At 47.4% G+C, this 21,082-nt stretch overlaps 1 protein-coding gene across 1 annotated transcript in view; it reads right to left on the reverse strand.

The window, feature by feature from the left end:
- Nucleotides 1-19,076, reverse strand: part of LOC138511482 (complement component C6-like) — a 504,666-nt gene extending 485,590 nt beyond the window's left edge. The window contains exon 1 of the mRNA XM_069627197.1: nt 18,961-19,076. The gene's annotated coding sequence lies outside the window, so the exon portion shown is untranslated. The remainder of the gene's footprint in view (nt 1-18,960) is intronic.
- Between the last annotated feature and the right edge of the window lie 2,006 nt (nt 19,077-21,082).

Raw genomic sequence — 21,082 nt, forward strand, 5'->3', positions numbered from 1 at the left:
CTTCGCGGTGTGCTGTCCGTCCATTTTCGTTTGGCGCCAGGTGTTGCTGGACTAGCATGAACCGGCGTGTTAGATTTTAAAGTATACACACCAAATTGCATGAGAAGTAAATCAAAAGTGTGTGTATAATTGTATATTATTTTTTTTAAAACTCTCATATGGGTGAGAAGCACTACTTGTTACTACCGGGTAACTGTCTCACCCAAATACAATTAGTGCACAAGTCAAAAATAAATAGAGCAATCGTATACATTTGTAAAGAATATCCATATGCATCCAATGCACTGTTATGACTTACTCTGTACCATTTAAACTGGTATTCTAGATATTCTTAAGTAGTCAGATGCGCCACAATTGGAATAGCAAGGTTAGGTGACGCGGTGCTATAGCAGTGAAGTGCGCGAGCAGTGAACAGCAAACAGCACTTTCAGAAGCAACGGGTGAAACGCGGTCACCTAGATAATGAAGGCTGGCCCAGAATGAAGGCGTGCTCACAAGGGTCCACGGTCCAGCCCTGTAACGGAGTGAAAACAGGTCATAGTAGCTGATGCTAACTTGAAAGCTAACATAAGCTCCACAAAGGCCTGTCAACTGGATATAGTGTGTCCTACCACAAAATTCCAATGGTCCAAAAAAAGAGCAATTGCAAACGTCTCGGGGCAGCGAAGCAGCGTGTCCCTCCAGCAAACAGCACCATCAGAAGCAACTTGTGAAGCTCCACAGCAGTGATTTACACGTCATGGCCCATTTAAGAGACCATTGTTTTGGGCAAGGCATTTCCGTGTTAAGAAAGGCAAAGGATCATTTTATTCTAAAAGCACAAGTTTACACCCTCCTCCAGGCCACTCACAGAGCAGTTTTAAACCAACTACATTATTTCCAGATGTTCATAATTAACACACCAAAAATAGTTTATTTTGGTAGTATGTAATATTTTAATCACACTATATATAAAGCCTGTATTTGTCTAACATTGAAACACAAACAGGTGAGTATCCTTTTCTAAAAATAGTCCCATGTCTTGAAAGTACATGTTCAAAACTCAAAGGCCATGTTTTGCCTTATGTTGAATTGCATTCTGGTATTTGTAGTCTCCAATCAAGAACAGGAACATAATGCCACAATTGAACCATTTTTGCCCAACATGTTTCTATAAGGATTTATAATGTTCATGGCCAAACATGGGGGTATGGACAAACGATGAGCGGGCAAGCCATTCATTTATATATGCCCAGATGCTGCAATCCTGGAGATGTTATTTTCCCTCATTGTGGCCCTGTGTGTTTTTAGGGCATAGGTAGAGGATACATGCGGGTGGACACGCTTCTTTCAGAGGGTGGCTGCTGCCATGCATGGGTATTTTTGTGTCCGGCGACAAGGATTTCACCCAGATTCACTATAGACTGTTGGGATTAGAAAGTTACCTTTTACACTTGCCAGCATAGTTATTGGGAAATCTCGGTCATTTTCTGGTGTTGTTTAATGTTTTTTTTAACTGCCAGTGCTATAGGGCCAGAAGTTCCCACACATAGTGATGCGAGGAAGCCGTATCATCCGATAGTCAAAACACCACATTTTACAGCACATTTTGTAGCAGCAATGGGGAAAAAGCCATATGATTTACAGGAAGATATAAACATAACATCTCAGCAACCGTCACCTAACCTGCTCAGTTGCCGTTGCAACATTCCGTTATGGGATTCCCTGCTTCCCCTTTCAGTTCATGAACCCTGCCAGTTGTGGCCTGCTCACCCCCCTCCAATGAAGGCTCAGGGGGTACACTGATGGGGCTTGTTTCTCATTGCGTCTGCTACTACAAAATAAACCATTACTCCCGATATTACCACATATGTAAATATTAACTCTGACAAATCATATACTGGACGTCACATTGTATTTGTCACCTGCCTTACTAACGGTAACATGTTCTTAATGTACTGCCCATGACATTTTGTATATTAAAGACTCAGTCTGTGAAATTTTCTGTAATATCACGGGTCACCATTTATGCGAATAAGGGGGCCCTGCACATTTTATGTCGCCGAGGGCCCTGCAAATCCTAGTGCCGGCCCGAGCAAGTGCTCTGCAGGTTGAATTTGTTGACACCTTTCATTTCATGCAACAGCCACATGTATTTTCTTTTCATTGCATGCCATCATTTGGACTAGGACATCTGCTTACATTCACAGTAATTTGGTCAAACGGGCCTATACACACTGATATTAATGCTGGTGATCCATCGCATTACAGTGATATCGTTACCATATTTTTCTTAGTGTACTAAGGGACAATGCTATGTGATGCCACTTCCTGTTTTGTCAAGGGAAGGAAGGTAGTGTGTCAAGGGTTGTGTGATGTCACTACTGCTACCCCAGGCATTTTGGTGAAATGGCGCCCCTGAAGGGAGACCACAGGGGTCCTCCAAATGACATCCCCGCTAGATAATGGGTACAATTCATTAACACTAACCTGGTATTAAGGGCGACTGGCTTAGGGTGAAATCCCAGGGGATATTAGAGAGTGAGGGACAGCCCTAGGCCCCACAAAACAAACAATATAAACATTAACTTTCCTGGAGACTCAGTGTTTTCTGTGCCATCTGTAAGAGTATTAAAAAAGACATTCTAGGAGACAACCAGGGGGCGCACGGATACTCGCCTCTTTCAAGTGAGCTTGTGCCTTGGGTGCCGTAATACAGTGAAAGCCCCCACTGCTTGACCCCCCCGGAGGCTGAATAATACACAAAGCAGGGTCAGAAACGACCCCCCACAGCTGGGAGAAATCCGGATGAAAATCGGCATCGGACTCGTTAACAAAATCGAGATTCCCCACTGTGCCTGCAGCGACGACACACAAGTCCCATCCCCCTTCTAGACTCGGTGACCTCGGCCCCTACAGTGGAGCGCAGTGCCCATAGCCTGCAGGACTATGAACAACTTGCTGAACCAGGCGACAACGAGGGGCCCCATCTGACACCGCCGCCAGATTCTGTTGTCGGAGGGTCAGGGGCACAGGGGGAGCCACTCATCAACCGTAAGTGGCAACGGCAGCTGGCAATAACAGATGCACCACACTGAAGGGAAACAGAAAGCGGGAGAAACCAGCGTCCTACCAGAACCAAGTCGGAGCCCACTAGCGAGATCCTGGATGCGAGACCTGAGCTCGATAGATCTGAGCGTTACACTCGCGTAAGCGGCTGGGGAAATAATACGTGACCGGCACAGACACAGAGTACAGCCGGAAAACCAGTTGACAGCCCACCCTTCATCCGAATCCCTGTATGTGCTGTGCGCGAGCAGGGTGCCCAGGCACAGGCGAAGGCGTTAACAAGACTGGGCTCGGACTTCAAACAGGTGAAAAAGGTACGGGACAGCGCGGCAGCGGTTAATGACATGCGGTTAGAGAAGAGCGAATCCGCAACCCCATACCCGCGCCATAGAAGCTGCAGAACCCCAGCGAGGCCAATATAACTCAGGGTAGTGGGAGATAAAGAGGGGAGAAGGCAACCCCCCAGAAAAGCAGACACGAGCCCCCGAGGAGCTCCTCCCCATAAGCTACGGAGGGGCCCAGGCAACTGGAGGCTGCTAGAGCCCACTGTCAAAAGAAACCGTACCTAAACAAGGCACATCACAGATCTCTAGGATCTGAAAACCTTTTGACAGACCTCAAAGCAAGACATATCCAACATAGTTGGTGGAACACCCACGCAGCCGGACCTCTCCCATGCCTGTGCGCCCTGATTTGGATCGGAACCGGGGCTCCATAGGGGCCGCCCGCGACGGGCTGTGGAATCCCCCGAGGCCATCTAAATTGAGCCGCCCCTCTCTCCGGAACCCGGGGCGAACGTGAGGACGCGCCGACCTGCGGTACTAAGAGAAGATCCCCCCTGGCTGCCAGCATTACCCCTGAGGCAGAACGGGCCCTCAGCCCCATGACAACTGCTCACAGCAATCCGGATTATCTGGCAAACCCAGTCTCACCAGGTCACATCATTAAGGCCGGTCATCTGAAAACGCACGACCAGCAAGGACAGCTCCCATACACTAGAGGCTGCCACGTGTGGTGGGGGTTGAGTGGCCCGCGCCCGGGGGCCAGTCCCCCGCTTGCCATTTGATTGCGGGTGGGACAAATATCCCCTCCCCAGTGGCCGCCGTGTGCGCTGTGGGCGAGCGACGGGCCTACTGGGTTCAGAGTGCGCCCTCCCCCCACCACCCTCCACAGGCGGGCTACCAGGTAGGTGGAACCCCATATAAAAAGTGTCACCACAACATGCATTATTGACTGGCCCCAATATCCATTCTGATTTAACCCCCCCACGAGACAGTGGAGCGGGGCATCCTGGAAGCAAGGTCCAACTGCACACATCCTAAATTGCACGGGTCACCGATCGGGTGGGGTGTTCGCCCACCAGCATTCACCTCTGAGGAGATCTGTACTGGGCAAAGTGAGTCGTGGTGGTCGGGTGACTCTGCTAACGCCCACATCCTGTAATTATTGCCGGACTGCATCAGGAGGGCTGCCTTATCCACGGGCTCGACATTTGGCCGCTGACGGCCTGATACCCCCCTCATCAAGGCACTTCCTGACTCCTGCAGTCTAGCCAACGCAACATCACTACAAAAGGGCATTACAAGCGTGCCTTTCTGGGGGTAACCCACACTCTGCGATTGGCACCCCTTGCACCCCGCTGATCAGCCCAAGCTTGATGTTTGAGGACACTATCATACCCAATCACACAGAATACCGCTAGGAAACCTAATCGGACGAAGCTAAACGGAAAGAGAACCTGATGCCCGGGATTAAAGGAAAAACCCCCCACACAAGAACCAAAACACCGGGGAAAAACCAAAGTCGTCTGCTAGAAAGCTGCTGGAGCACAACACAACAAAGTGCCCCCCAAGAACCTCAAGACCAGAGAGAACCAACAACACCTAACAATTCTGATATGGCTATAAATAAGGAAGAACTACTTGACTGCCTTAGGGGCATGGAATCCAGGATAACAAACACACTCCAGACCCAACTAGAAACAATGAAAGAAGAGCTGAATACGTCCCTGAGAGAAGTACGACAGGAAATAGACGAACTTGGAGGCAGAGTGGACACACTCGAAAATGGACTCTCACATATGGCAGAGGAAGCAAACCAATACAATAGCCTACTAGACCAGGTCGCCAGAGCTACAAATAACCGAGAGATCCAAACTGAAGATTTGGAAAATCGCTCACGAAGATCCAACATCCGGGTCAAGGGCCTCCCAGAGACGATCCAGGATAAAGACCTACAGGACACCATGCAACACTGCTTCAGCAGCATCCTGAACGACACCCACCCCCCCAGAGAGATTTGAATTTGACAGAATCCACCGAGTGGGCCCCAAAAGGAATGAACCAGGAGTGAGACCTAGAAATGTTCTTATTGCCATGACCTAGAAGACATCTTGAGAGCCGCACGTACCCACAAATAACTAACAATCAATGGAGGGCGAATCCAACTGTACCAGGACCTAGCGTTGATCACCCTACATAAAAGGAAGTTTATGCAACCGGTCACAAAAGCACTACAAGCCAAACAAATCACATACAGATGGACATTCCCCTTTGGACTAGCCTTCCCCTGGAAAGAGAAACAAAGAAGGATCAGTACATGTGAAGAAGGCCTTTCATTACTATAAATTGAGGAAGAACAAAGCCAATCCGAAACTAGCCCACAAAATAGCGCACCCAGCAGCCAAAATAACCAATGGGAATGGTCATCCGAGAGGAAATGAAGACCTAACAGAGAAAAGAAACTGGCAGGCCCCTTCAAATATCATGAACGAAACACCCTGAAGAAGACACTAAATAAAGAAGCAACTGGAAGAGAAACCGAGGAAACACCTGACCACAGCAGGTGGGCCACCTCAAACTAACCCAAAACAAGACACACCAAAAGACAGAAGCAACAAACATATTACATACAAAAATGGCAGATACACTGATCGTATCGCTAAATGTACAAGGGCTGAACTCCCCCGGGAAACGACGTGCGATTCTCAACAGGCTCGAGAAGATGCCTGCAAATGTAGTGCTCCTTCAGGAAACCCACCTCTTGAAAACGGATGAAAAAAGAATGCATAACAAGGCATTTCCACAACAATACTTCGCCTGCAGCGGCACGAAAACAAAAGGGGTCGCAATACTGCTGGCTAAGGGACTGAACTTCCGAAAACACCAGATGATTAGTGATACTGAAGGGAGATACCTGGGAATCAAAGGAACTATAAAAGGGAAGACCTACACAATCCTGACAATATACGCCCCTAACAACAAGCAAGACCGATACATCACAGACCTCCTACTGAAAATAGGGAGCTGGTGCGAAGGTCAAACAATCATAGGAGGGGACTTCAACTGCATAATGGATCCTAACCTCGACAAAACCCTGCCCCCTACGGCAGCCGACCGGAGAAACAGACAGGCGCTGGGAAAGTTCCTCAGAGAGCTAGAAGTAATCGAGACCTGGCGCTTCTTCCAAGGAGACACGAGAGAATACACTCATTATTCTGGGGTACACAGAGGATACTCCAGAATAGACATTATCCTGGTGTCAGCAACTCTAATCCCCAAGTGACTAAGGTGGAAATTGGAAAACAATATATTACACACCACGCCCCAGTACTAGCTAGCCTGAAAATAGACAGAGGGGAAAATAAGCAACGCCCACTGTGGAGACTCAACGAACTGATCCTGCGCGACCTAGCGCTTAGAGCACAATTGGAGGAAACCATAAACAACTATTTCAAAGAGAACGACAACGGCGAGGTTGACTGGAAAACAGTCTGGGATGTGAGGAAGGCCGTAATCCGGGGAGAATTCATGGCCCAAGCAGCAGTAAACTGTAGGGAACGAGCGATACTAACCCGGAGGATGGAACTAGCCCTAAAAGAAGCAGAGAAAAATCACAAGGCTTGACAAACGCAGAAATCCTGGCGAGAGCTAAAGAAGGTTTGTGCCCAACTAGAAAGTCACACTGCGGACGCAGTGGCACAGACGTTGCTGAACACGAAACAATCATACTACGTCCACGGCGGCAAGGCAAATAAATTTCTAGCGGCCAAATTAAACAAACAGAAATCCCGTAACTATATAGTTGCCTTAAGAAATGAAAAAGGAGATAAGATCACAAAAGAGGAAGAGAAAAGGGAAATAATGGTCCGATTCCATGAAGAGCTACTACAGGGAACAAACCTAAACGCGACAGACCAAAAATCCTACCTACTGGCCACTAGTCTACCCCAAATCTCGGACAAGGACGCGGAAATCCTGGGGAGACCATTCACAGCTCAAGAAATCAATGAGGCTATCTCTTCACTACCAAGGAACAAGACCCCGGGTCCAGGCGGCTTCGGAAATACTACTACAAAATATTCGAACGCAACTACTGGGACCCCTCACCCGACTCTTCAACACAATTAGAGACACCGGATCGATCTCCTCAGATATGGCAAGATCCTCCACGATCCTTGCCCTGAAACCAAACAAAGATCCCACCGAATGCTCAAATTACCACCCGATAGCACTCCTAAACACGGATACAACGCTATACACAAAGATATTAGCGAATAGGCTATCACAGTCCTCCCAGATATCATCCACGAGGACCAAGCGGGATTTGTCAGGGGACGACACACCCAAGATAATGTCAGAAGAGCCATAGATGTGATCGAATGGGGGGGATGGACAAACCAGAAATTTGCAATAGCTGCCCTGGACGCCTCACAGGCTTTCGACAGCTTGGACTGGGAATATCTACGGATGATCCTGGAGAAATTCGGATGCGGAACACTATTCAGCAGGATGATCCTGGCAAATTTTCAACGCCCATCTACATCATTTCGGATAAATGCCTGCGACTCAAAACAAGTGGAGATACGGAGAGGTACGCGCCAGGGCTGCCCCCTATCTCCACTAATATTTGCAATGGCTATGGAACCGCTAGCAGCAAGATGCAGAGGAAACCCCGACATAAAAGGAGTGCAAATCAAGGAGACCCCACAGAAAATAGCACTATATGCTGATGATGTGATCCTCTATATGGGAGACACTACGAATACACTACCGAAAGCCGTAGAGACACTGGAAGAATTTGCCACCATATCTGGATTTTCAATCAACTACAATAAATCAAAGGCACTAAACATAACTGAAGACGCAAATACAATAAACTGCATGAAGCAAAGATTCCCCCTGAGATGGGAGGAAAACACGCTAGAATACTTGGGAGTTCACCTGGCAAAGAAATTCGAGGACTTATATAAATCAAACATCCCCTCTCTCTGGAAACAACTAAAAGCGGACCTGCTGAGATGGGATAATCAGGAATTATCGTGGTTCGTCAGAATAGCAGTGGTAAAGATAACCCTTCTCCCCCGCCTTCTATACGTGACGAGTTCAATACCCGCGACAATCCCATCACAGATAATCAAAGAACTTCAAAACGCAGTATTTAAATTCATATGGGCGAAAAAGAGACCCAGAATACAGAGACGCATACTGACCCGTCCCCCGCTCCTGGGAGGGTTGGGGTCCCAGACCTGGGCAGGTACATCATGGCCGCGCACTTGGCCCCCATTCTCCAGTGGGCTAACCCAGACGACATCAAAGGATGGAGAGCCATAGAACAAGCACCCACACAGATCCCGATAAAAGCACTCCTAGCACTGAACCCCAAGGCCCGCGAAGCAGAAGGAAAATTACTAGGAGCTACTAAAACAGCCCTGAGTAGCTGGGACAACGCCATGCAAATGAAAAAGATCAAACGAGAACTGGGTCCACTATCCCCAATAGCACATAACATCGACTTCACCCCAGGCCTGAAGAAGAGTTTCTGGAAAGGCTGGAAAGGCGCGGACAATCTGACACTGCAGGACATGTACCAAAACAGCGACCCAATCCCATTCCTAGAATGCAAAAAGAAATTCGACCTAGGGGAAAATGAAAGGTTCAGGTACACGCAAGTACGACACTGGATCTCCCATCCCTCAGTGAAAAGAGCGGGAACGAGAACCCTAACAGGCTTGGAACTAACAATGCAAGAAGGTGAACCAAAGAAGGGGATATCTAAAATCTACAGACTGCTCGATGGAGCACAACCAACGGACAACCTAAAATATAAAGAGAATTGGGAAAAAGATCTAGGAGAACCAATAACGGAAAGAGAGTGGGACCAAATATGGGCAAGAGCTCACAGATCCTCCAAATGTACAACAATTAAAGAAGCTGCATATAAATTATGCTACAGATGGTACATGTCCCCCCACAGACTACACAAAATAAACCCAGAATATCCCCCAAACTGTTGGAGACAATGTGGAAGGAGAGGAGATCTATTCCACATGTGGTGGACATGCCCCAAAGCAATTACCTACTGGAAGGAGATACTGGGACACATCAAAGACATTACTGGCAGAGACTTACCACTATCACCTAAGGTGGTCCTACTGGGAGTAGAGGCAAAGGGAATATACGCAGCATCGGGGCATATATCCACGCTAATAACACACTTACTATCAACAGCACGAATAACATTAGCGCAGAGATGGAAAACACTAGAGGGCCCGACGACACCATGGTAGTGGATGAAACTATGGGGAGTAATGGCAATGGAGAAGGTAACTGCCATAAGAGCAGAAACATATCAGAGATACCTATCCATATGGTCCCCCTTCAGAGACTTTGTTGGAGACAGGGAATCCCACTTCTATAAACCACAAACCCTCAGAGGGAATTAACTGTGTAACATCTACACCCAAGAACTTATGTATGAAAGAATTAGACACTGCAGAGACGCCTGTCCACTTGGCTCCCCTTCCAAAAGTTGTAGCGGGGAAGGGAGGGAGGAAGGAAGTTAAGAATGAAACGATAAAACTGGGAGATACCTATTGTATAGTAACAGACAACAAAATTATAATGTCGACTCATAATATCAAAAGTTATACTCTTGCACATTTGTTTAAAGCCAAAATATTTTTACCTTTTCAAAACTGTTACAAAGGTTATAAAGGGACAGTGGGGAGGAGGGAGGGATGATGAATTACAGATGAAGAAATTGCAGACAAGTTATGCAGCAACGGGTGACGTTAACCCTGAATGGAAAGTTGGTCTATGCATTATGACAAAGTGTAACGATCATATGTTGTAATTGATTATGTCTCCATTGAAAAATAAAAATGGTTAAAAAAAATTTAAAAAAAGACATTCTAAAAACAGCACATTTCTAAAAAGACTCATGACCTCACTTATGTGGGCCATCTATCTCAGCCAGCTGGCATAACTTAAGATGGGTGGGGCACAGGAACCACAGAAACTAGAAAAGCAGGTAAAATCCCTTCGCCCACCAAAGGACCAGCACAATGAAGCAGTGTCCTCACAACCCACCCCTCTTAAATGTGGTAGGGACTAGACCACGTTTGAGGGACACATTTATTCAGTCAGCATTCACTTTTACAGGAGAAAATAGAATACATTGAATAGAATACATCAAAATCCCTGCTAATTCTTAAAAAGATCTGAACCCTTGTGGGTAAAGGAAAATGCACAGGGGCAATTACCTCAAAGGTCACTTAGGACAGTTCCAGGGCATGCAGAAAGTGCTGTAAGAATCAATGAGCCACCGACTTGTATGGAAGAAAGTGGTTTACCGCACAGGTGCAGAGTCCGAGGCAAACAACCACAGGGCGAACCAAAGGAGACCCCAAACCAGCAGCCCCAGAGGAAGATTCTGCAGAGGAGTATGCCAAATAGATGTCACTGCTTAGGCTCTCCTCCAAACAATATGAACGCTGACCAGAGTGATGCGCAAGGGAGAGTATCAGGAAGAGAAAAAAAAGCAAATCGCTCACCACAGGACCCAGAGGTAAGTACTCACATCAGCGGTTTCTGTGAAAACAGCTACAGCACGCCAAACCACTCAGGCAAATGCATGCTTCTTGCCTATGTGCATTTTACAGGATCTGGTGCCAAGGGCCAACAACAACTCCCACGTGAAAGGAAAAGAACAACCTTCCCTCAAAAAAAAAAAGAAACCCCAAACACACACCTTTAACCAGGAGCCAAGAACCCGGGGAGGAACACCGATGAGACAAGGTTAACACGTGAAGATGTATTGCGGTGCCTCTGTAGAGAAGAACGGAGCACAGAGCTGCAGAAAATGATCCAAGGGCGGGATCAAGGCACACACACACACACCCTAAGCAGCAGAACAGGTGTGGTGTTGGTTTCCCAGGATCTTTGGGGCAACAGCAGCAACTCACAACCAAGCAGAAGATCCTAGCAGGCAACAGCAGTGAACAACCCAGAAAACCGTTCCAGTATGGGTGGCTCAATCAACCAGGTGAGGAGAGGCAGCAGGAGAATTTAGGAAGCACAGACTAGTCTTCTCAAAAGAGACCACCATGCCCTGCCAGTATGGCCAGATAAGAAAGCCATTTCAAACTATTATTTTAAACCTGCAAAAATAACTGCGGGAAAACTTTCACCAGGCTGGCAGACATGCGTCTTCCAAAACAGCAAGAGCAAACCAAGGGCTGGGTATTGCCTTAAGTACCACTGCAAAAAAAGGCTTGCCAAAGGCCAGCCTACCAATCAGAGGTGGCTGGGGAAAAGGGTCACATGACCAAAGATACTGATTGGTCGGTAGGACTGCAACTCAGCCTATACCACCCTCACAGGAAGTGAGAACCCATGTACCCACTGGCTTAAACCAATATCGAGGCTTCAATGTAGGTTCACAAAGAGCCCATAAATAGTCAAAACTGCCATTTTATGGCTTTCCGGTGGTTGTCATGAACAGGGAAGACAAAAATACATAATGGCCGAGAGCAGTCTTTCAAAAAAATAAGAAATTATAATAAGGTGTTGGTGCCGCCCAATAGGCTACAAAAAAAGACATTGTGTGCTACCAAGGAGGTAAACTGGTGTGCACCCATGGTGAATCCAAAACTCAAGTAGAGCTTCCACCAACCTAAGCCCTAAAACCTATGTATGGTAAAATAATAATCCTACAGCAAAAACGAGGTGCCTCTTGGGGGATCCATATACCTTAAGTGAAGTAAAAAGGGTTCCAATGGCAGAGTGACTTCAGAATTCCATCTGGCAATCCAAAAATCATGGACATACAGGCATAGTTGAGTAGACTTTGCATGTGAAGCAGTGGCATATTAATTAAAGAGTCTCGTTTTGAGGTTTTTTCGAAAGGCAGGGAGAGAGGTTTCTGCTCTGAGGGCAGGGGGGAGAGTATTCCATAGCTTGGGTGCTATGTACGGGAAACCTATCCCTCCAGCTTTGGCTCTGTTAATGCGTGGTACAGTTAGTAGGTTAGTGTAGCTTGCTCTGGTGGGCCTGTTCGAGGTGGGTCTAGATAGAGTGTCTGAGAGATAGGGTGGTGCTGTGTAGTTGATGCATTTATGGGTGGTTGTGAGGATTTTGAATGTGATCCAGTCTTTGACTGAGAGCCAGTGAGCCGCCTTTCTTGCTTGTGAGATGTGGTCTCTCAAGCATACTTAATGCAGATGGGGATACTTAATTCAAATCTAAGTGAGTTGTTTTTTGTGATTTGCAATCGGTTTAGATTTTTCTTGGAGGTGCCGGCTAATAGCGCGTTGCAATAATCGAGCTTAGCTCCTATTGTGGCTCTAGCTATGGAGAGGCAGTTTTCCTTGGTTAAAAAAGGTTTAATGGCATTAATGAGTTTAATGCTTAGGGCAGAGGCGGAGACGATGGCACTGACTTGCTTATTCATAGACAAGGTAGCGTCAATGTGGGCTCCTAACGTTTTGACTGATGATGAGACTGGGATGATGCACTCGTCAATGCTGAAATTGGTGTAAAGACAGTCTTGCTTGGCTAGAGTGGCCTTTTGGCCAAGAATGAGAATCTCTGTCTTGTCCCTGTTAAGGCATATGCCGTTCGTCGCCATCCACACTTGGATAGTGGAGTAAATAAGCCTTCATGCTGTAGCATCTTGGTGATAATCACCTGTTTTAGGGCAGTGGTCTTCAAACCTTTTTGGCCTGGGCCCCCCCTGAGCAAAGTTTGGGCATGCCGGGTGTTAGGCGGAAACCTGTGCAGTTCCCTCTGGGACCACTGCAAAAGATTTAGGACTACAGGTGTTTGACGGTGAACCCACTTGGTAGCAGTCTGTACCACACAGATTCACTTGGTTGCTGTGGCTGAGCAGTCAGACTTCCCTCAAGAAGAGTTGAGGAGTATGTGGAGTATACAAAATAGGGCAATTCTTCACAGCAAGACAAGCAAACACGCAACGAAGCTTAGTGTAAAGATATTAAGGTATTTATTTATAACGAAACATCTATCAAAAACACTATGGCAAATTCACGGCAAACAAATCAAACACAATTACTCTACAAAGAAGAAAACGATCAATCCCCCTAGCAATATTTCGACAAGTCTAGGTTCTACCGGTATCACTTATTTTCAGACAGAGGTGTATACCTCAACCTAGATGGCACTCTAATATTAGTTAGGACGGGAGAGAAAAAGATAGGCAGGTTATGAAATCAACACAGTTCAATCCTTCGCGGATAAAATGCAAGGCAGGAAGGCAAGGATCACAATAGATTGTAAAGTTCAGAGGCCAGGCCCACTCGGAGAGAGGCAAGGCGCGATGTCCCAAAAAGTCTCTAGTGGAGATGCATTCAAGTCTTTGTAGCAAATTGTTATCGGCAGATTGAACCAGTTCAGAACAATAAATGAGAAATCTTGGAGGCGACCCAACAGAAAGGAGAGGATTAAGACACCTCACTCGAACCGATCGAAAAGGGAAGCCAGGCGGCCACGATACCTTGTTGTGGAGGGCAGCTCCGGCGGAGGCAGTTGTTCCTGGTGGTGGATGCACGTCGGGTCTTTGCCAAGAGTAGAGATGATCTTGTCGTCGAAGAAAAGTGAAGTCCGGTGCACCACCAGGGAAGAGACCAGCCGCGGAGTGCTCCATCACAAGGCACCACCTTTTGGTCGCGGGACAGGGGTAGTGGCTATCCGGTTGCCGAGGTGCTCTGCACGGGCAATTCGACCACTGCGTCCTGAGGCGAATAAAAAGCAAAGGGGACTGGTTGTTCCCACCAGTCAGGGGAAGAGACTCTCCGGCAGGGAGATCTCCTCTGTTGTCGGGAAGTGGTGAGTCGGTTCTGGAGGGCTCCACCGGAGGTGTCGTCGTGCAGGTCGGCTCAGCGTTACCCTCGTCGGAATCCTTAGGTCCTGTGGCGACTTCTGAAGATCCAGTCCCAAAAGCCCTACTTTTATGCAGAAAACCCCCATTCATTCAGCCTAGCTGTCAATCAACACATGCTAAGTGGTGAGCGGGAAGGCTCATCACTTGGGCCAATCACTCCAGAGTGCGACCGGAGTTGGCAAGGAAACTCGGTCCAGGGTGCCTAAACCCCCTCCAATACCCCTGTGGTAACCCAGACAGAATGGCACCACTTTGGAGGGTCTCTGTACAGAGGCCCGCCAAAAGTGGAACAAAGGGCTCAACCTTTGGTTTAGGAGTCACAGAGACGAACACAGACGCCATTTTCTGGCAGAAAATACCATCCGATAAACTTATTTAAGATAAGTAGACCGGTGGTACGTTAGAGATTAACGAGAAAAAGTATTAATCTCCAACAATGGGACGAATCCCATAGGGTTATGTTTGGGATCGGACATAACAAGTAGTTTCCACTGCCACCAGCCAAAACTCGAGTAACAGATCCAGGAGTAATCGAATTACCCCTACTAGTACGTCCACAATAAGATGGTTGGTACTAGTTCTGTTAGTAAATTTAGGTCTAGTAAAGCCAATGGTGACTTTACATGCCCGGGGAGACAGTAGTCAGTCCCCGGGTATGGAGTCTATGGTGGAGGTTCGCTAGGACGCCCCAGCGTTACGGCACGTAGGGTGCGGTGTAACACACATAGAAAAACAATTGAGACCCTATGGAGTAAAAGACCCCATAGCCCATAGAACACATTGGTATCCAAAGGAATTACACACACATACATGTCCAAGAGTGGGAGAAAAAGAGTCTCACTCTTGGCAGGGTGGAAAAAAAACAAACTCCAGAAATCCAGCAAAGCTGCTGGGGGACTCACTAGGTTAGGAAATTCAGCCTAAACAGAGAATTCTCCCTAACACTGGGACCCCCCAAATGTGCCAGATGGACAGTATGTAGAAATCACTATGAACGGCATGCCGTCACCGCACCCTACTCCCAGTACAGACCCTGGGCTCTCCCCACCCTACTCCCACCACTATCCCAGTGCTGCCGCCCATCCTGCTCCCACAACAGTCCCATAACACAAGCATACACACATCCATACACATTTAAATGAAAAATAAATCACCATAAACGTACCTTCTGCAGGAGCCTGCGCGTGGTTGCTAAAATGCCCCTTACACATGCATACATGCAGTGCCCCAGCCAGCATTTCCAATGAGCTATGCAAGGCTGGCGAAGCAAAACACCCCCAGCGTTGCATGGCTCAGTGATCATGTGCGGCTGGGGACATGAACTGTCAAAGGCAAACAGTGTTTCCCTTTGACAGTTCAGCCAGCCCAGGAGCACTCCCTCAGATGAGGGAGTGCTCAGTGTTTCACTGGGCCCGCTCCTCGGCTCCTCCATAATGGGTGAGGTGGCAAGTGGGTGGACGCCCCCTGACCCATTATGGATGAGCCGGCTGGCTTGGACTGACCTATTGGGCAATAGGGCGATGACCGTACCAGAAATGCAAAATGCTAGTGTAGGCCAGTCAAAATGGGCCACTTTTTTGGCCAATGTGGGCCAGTTTGAGGAGTTAATTCACTATGCAGCTAGTAGTTTTGACCATTGTTTCTGAATAAATATTCTTTAAATATCACAGTTTTTTTTACATTTGAACAAAAAACGACCCCTTGAGTACTATTCAAACAGTCTGTGACTAAAGGACTGAATATCCATTTGCAACTGCTGGCCATTTTTTCATTGGTGCCTAACACCGTTTTATGGTCCAGTCTGACCATCTGAGCTGCCCTTCACATTTCCTCCAATGTAAAAATTTTATTTTTTTACATTTCATGCTGGGCTCTGGCGCCCGGCCTGGGATGCGGCCGCGCCTTCATGGGGGACGTGTCCCACAGTTTGAAGACCTCTGTGTTGGGGAAAGAGCACTTGGGTATCGTCAGCATAGTTTGTGTATGCGATCCCAAGTGCGTCAAGTTTATCAAAGAGAGGCTTTGTAAAAAGATTGTATAGAGTGGGAGCTGTGCAGGATCCCTGTGGGACACCACAGTGGATGGTGGTGGGAGCTGCATTGGCAGTGTTAGAGAAGACTTTCATAGCTCTTCCTTCGAGGAAGGAAGTGATCCATGAAGCAGATTGGTCAGAGAAGTGTGCAGCATTTGTGAGGTGTGTGGTGAGCGTTTTGTGATCCACAAGATTGAATGCCGCTGAGAGATCTAGGAGGAGGAGAAGGGCGGACTTGCCATTGTCAATGATGTTGGTGATTTGGTTTTTTAAGTCGAGAAGGTCAGTTTCGGTTCCGTGCCCTTTACAGAATCCCGTCTGACTTTTCCCTAAGATGAAGTTTGTTTCTAGGTAACGTTGGATCTGGCAGTGAGCAGCCTTGTCTAGTAGTTGAAGAAGAAACGGGACGGTCGTTATAGGCCGATAGTTGTTTGGCTGGAATGGGTCTAGAGTAGGCTTTTTTAAGAGGGGACGCACCCATGCCTCTTTAAGACTGGCAGCGACAGTGCTTGTTCTAAAAGAGGCTTTGATGAAGGCGGTCAGTAGTGGAGCAAGTGTTCTTTCACATCCCAGGAGAAAGGGATAAAGCTAGCAGTGGCAGTAGCAGTCTTAAAGGGTGTTGCATGTTAGCTCATTATGCATTTAAGCATTTGTGCAAGGAGTGTGATGAGTTCATGATGTATGGGGGATGGGTGCGCAAGTAAATGAGCGAGTGTATGGTGAATGGGATGCTTAAATGAGTGATTGAATGTGTAATTGTGTATGTTTGTGTGCGTGTGCACCTATGTGTAGTGCTGGGGCGCTATATATAGCGCCATCTAATACTTGGGCTCCATGCCAGAAAAGCCTTGGAGTAGCAGAGAGAGGGCGGAGCCCCAAAGTTTGCCCGCTCAAGGTCCTGAAGGGGCCCCCCCATCACCAGTTTGCCTCCCCCAAACTGTAGGCTTCTTTGCGCCCTTGCTATGTTTAGTGACAGGCCATAATTAGGAAACATATATTGGTTCGATAAAATTGCCAACTGTAAGCACATGGCATGGCCCGGAGGGGCCTTCAGGCACCAAGGCATAACAGGAAGGAGGGGCCGAGCCCCCCACCCCACCTTCTGCCTTAGTGAGAGGTGCAGGAAGGGGAAATGGGGCAATAAAACGTTCCCCCCTGCAGCAGGAACAACTTTGTCCCACCTGACCCACCCTAGCATGTCATTTTATTTGAAGATATTTTAATGATTGTTTTTATTGTCGCTGGTGGTAATCCAGGCAGTCGAGCAGTGCCAAATCTAACCCCTTGATGGAGGGTAAAGAGGACCAAAAGTAAAATTGACCCCTGTTAGCCTAGCACAGCAGGGTCGGGCAGGCTCAAAAAGGAGGTGCACCAGCCCCCAAAGCCCTGTGGCCGTCAGCTTCCAGCCTGGGCTGGCGGAAAAGGGAAAGCATAACAGCGCTCTCTGCAGCCCATCAGCCGCAGCTGCCAATGCGTTTCGCCCCGAGCAGGAGAGTGGACTGTAAATAAAGAACGAGATCAAGGAAAAGGGGGTGCAGAGGAGAGAGCATAATGCTCAGAAAGGTGCTTCCAATCATCGTAAAATGCGTTTATGTTCAAAACTAGAACTTTTTACACATCGACATTACATGTATAAACCATAAAATAATAAACAAAAATGCATCAATTTTAAAATAATACATTCATCAATCATACACATTTCCATATAAATACAATCAAACATACATCACTTATTTACATTACAAAAGAAACAAGTATAAATCCAATACTCATGAAACAAATGACGCGCCTGATTCGTGGACGTGTTTTATAATGGCGCAATCCCATGGGAACACGTTCCATGAATCAGGCCCTATATCTTTTTCTGTTCATAGGTTAGTCACTAAAGAGAGCAGTATTTCGTTATTATCCAAGATTCATAAAATTCCTCTCAACATTTACATTTGTACTTTCTATACTTTCTAGTGCGGCCAAGCTCATACAGCATTCCAATCACCTCCACAGTAAAAAAAAAAAAAAAAAGTCATTCCCTGCGCTCAACCTATCCCAGACTACTTGTGCCAAGTCTACATTGCTTATTGAGACGAATCTACACAAAAACGAGTTCTCATATCTCGGAGCACTACACATTCTACCATTAAGTGGCACAAAGTCTCTTTTGACGTTCTACAACAAAGACATACGCCCAAGTTTTCAGAAGCGCCTGGGGTTTTTAAAGCTGTTAAATGTAATAATGTTTATCTGCGGTCTTGTTGTGCCACAATAAGAAGAGCTGGTCCGGCCTCAGGGTGGGCTACAGTCAGTGGGATCGATGGTATAGATCTTGCCCGGTGGCGGGCGAACAGTGGCCACTGCCTATGTTATCAGTTATCTCCACTAGACCCGGAAGCACTTCCACGATTCGCCTGGAATCAGCGATTCACAGCAGTGCCACGGTATTCCAAAGCTCCACCTGCGGACGGTACCTGGGCCCAGTAGAACACTAGGTAGATGGACCTAGTAGACAACATGTATGCGTGGCATTTCTACTACTTTTAACATCCGCAAAGGAGTACAGACTACAATAATGAAGCACAGCACCAACAGAAGTCTGGCGACACCCTAGAGAGATCCCAATGCCATAAATGGCGGGCCAGGGCCGTGCGACCACTAGCATTATACATACTCTGTGACTTAACAGAAAAGACTCTGGTTCTTACCCTGCTGTTTGGGAAAGTGGCCGTGTCGCAGCTGAGCAGACGGCGGCGGCTTCCCTTGACGACGTCCCTCCGTGTGTGACCGCTGTCGGGGAGCTGTGACTGCAGCTTTTCGCAGCGCTAGGCAGGCGTTTGCTCTTGTTTGCTCTGGTTACGGATTTAAACCGGCACATCAAGGTCGGGCGAGGAGTGCGAAATACGCAAACATGTGTCTGTGCACGTAAAGCAAAGCGAGTTCTTTCTTCCCATTGTGAAACGAGGCTGGTTGGGGGGCGGGGGCCACTGGGGTCGGCAGGATACTATAGAAACATATAGAACATACATAATATCGATTTTATTGACAGTGCCTCAAACCGCACCCCTCCACCTTCCAAGCGCTTTAATGATAGCTCTATTTGTCTGGAGGTGTTTAGATTTAATCGTCTTTAGAAATGTAAAAGATGAAAAGGGCGGTATAAACGTTTGCTTCTCAGGATTTGTCAGCTGAGGATCACGCTATTTTATTTTCGTTTCTCTATACCCGCGTTCAAAGTAGTCTCTTCGAGAGGAATGGATGCAAATGCGGACTTATCTCTTTAAACACAAATGCAAAGAACGACACGTGATTAACCCCCTGCCTCGCCTCAATTAAAACGCACGTTTCCAAGGAAAATGGGTTTCATTAGGTGAATAGTTCAACACAGATGACACAGAGCTTCACACAGGCGAAAGCTGAGGAGATGGTTGCCACTGATAACCGATCCTTTCATAGTATTTACAAAAAACACCTTTTGTAACCATTCTTAACTAAAACCAGGGGGTAGGGAGTGGGGGGTATGACCGAAGAGGGAAAGACCATTTGAAACTCGGTGTTTGCGCTTCCGTGGAGTATCATTAAACAGGTCGGTGTTATCAGCTATTCTGTGTCACAAACAAAGAGTGTCTGGCGTGCAGTGGGTCTGTGCAGACTGGGAAGGGCGGACAGAGGCAGGCTGGACTCATCATCCACGGGCCACAGCTGCAACATGTAAAAAAAAGATAACTGAAAAAGTCCCTTCAGAAGAAAGCCTGCCTAAGAGGAAACAAGTGATGCAAGGCCTGCTCGCCTTCCGGCTTCTATGTGGATGGGTGAGGCACTCATATGAGCTGTCGCAGTGAGGGAGAGAGGGAGTGAGTGAGTGAGAGGGAGAAGAGACTAGGCAGCAGGGGAATTCATACTGCCCAGCTGCAATGTACAATTTAAATGAGGGACTGTGTGACCCTGGATGGTAATGTTGCCACCAATGTATTTATATATTTACAAGGCGCTTATACAACAAAACAGTGTTTCCAAGCACCACAAGGCACAAGGGAAGGGAACAAGGGAGAAGAATAAACAATGGAAACTACAATGATTAAATAGAATGAAACAGCTATCCTACTATGCCTTGTGATATTCGGAGCGTGCAAGAGCAATGAAAAGAAAAGGCAAAAGGGGGTCTGGTGAGTGTAAGTGCTATTAGGGTCCCCTAGAAGCGGAAGTGCCAGAGGTGTCTTTTGGGGGCTGGGGGCAAAAGATAAGTGCATGGGTGGAGACAACCCAGGGGAAGAGCGAGGTCTACCGCCCAACAGGTAAGTGCGGGTGGAGGCAAAACAAACCGACAGGCGGGTGTGGGCCCAGTGGGCAGTGCAGGGGGATACAGGGGGCGATTAGGCAGAAAGCCAGGGCCCTATTGAACTCTTGAGTGACCAGGCTGCCAATCTCAGTGACAGAGGGGATGGTTAGCACGGGAGTGGGAGAGGGAAGGATGAGGAGAAAAGAAAGGTGTTGAGTTGTTTGTGGAACTTGAGGTGATCCGGTTCAAGACTGAGAGAGGGAGACATTTCCATAGGAGGGAGCCAGCTGAGGAGAGAGATCTGCCCCCAGCTCTCTGTTTGGAGAAGCGTTTGGTCAGAAGAGAGTTTGAGCCAGAAGATCGAAGGGATCTGGAAGGAGAGTATTTAGTAAGAGAGAGTTGCAGGTAGGGTGGTCCCAGGCCCCAGACAGCAATGGGGATGAAACACCATCGGTCTGTTACTAGCTACAGCAGCTTATCATGACTCCTCCTTGCCAAAGAAGTAAGTGTCCATATTTTATCAGAGTTTTTCCTCTATTTCATTCTGTAAG

The sequence above is a fragment of the Ambystoma mexicanum genome, chromosome 6p (genome assembly GCF_040938575.1).
Source record: "Ambystoma mexicanum isolate Mex_15411 chromosome 6p, UKY_AmexF1_1, whole genome shotgun sequence".
NCBI lineage: Eukaryota > Metazoa > Chordata > Amphibia > Caudata > Ambystomatidae > Ambystoma > Ambystoma mexicanum.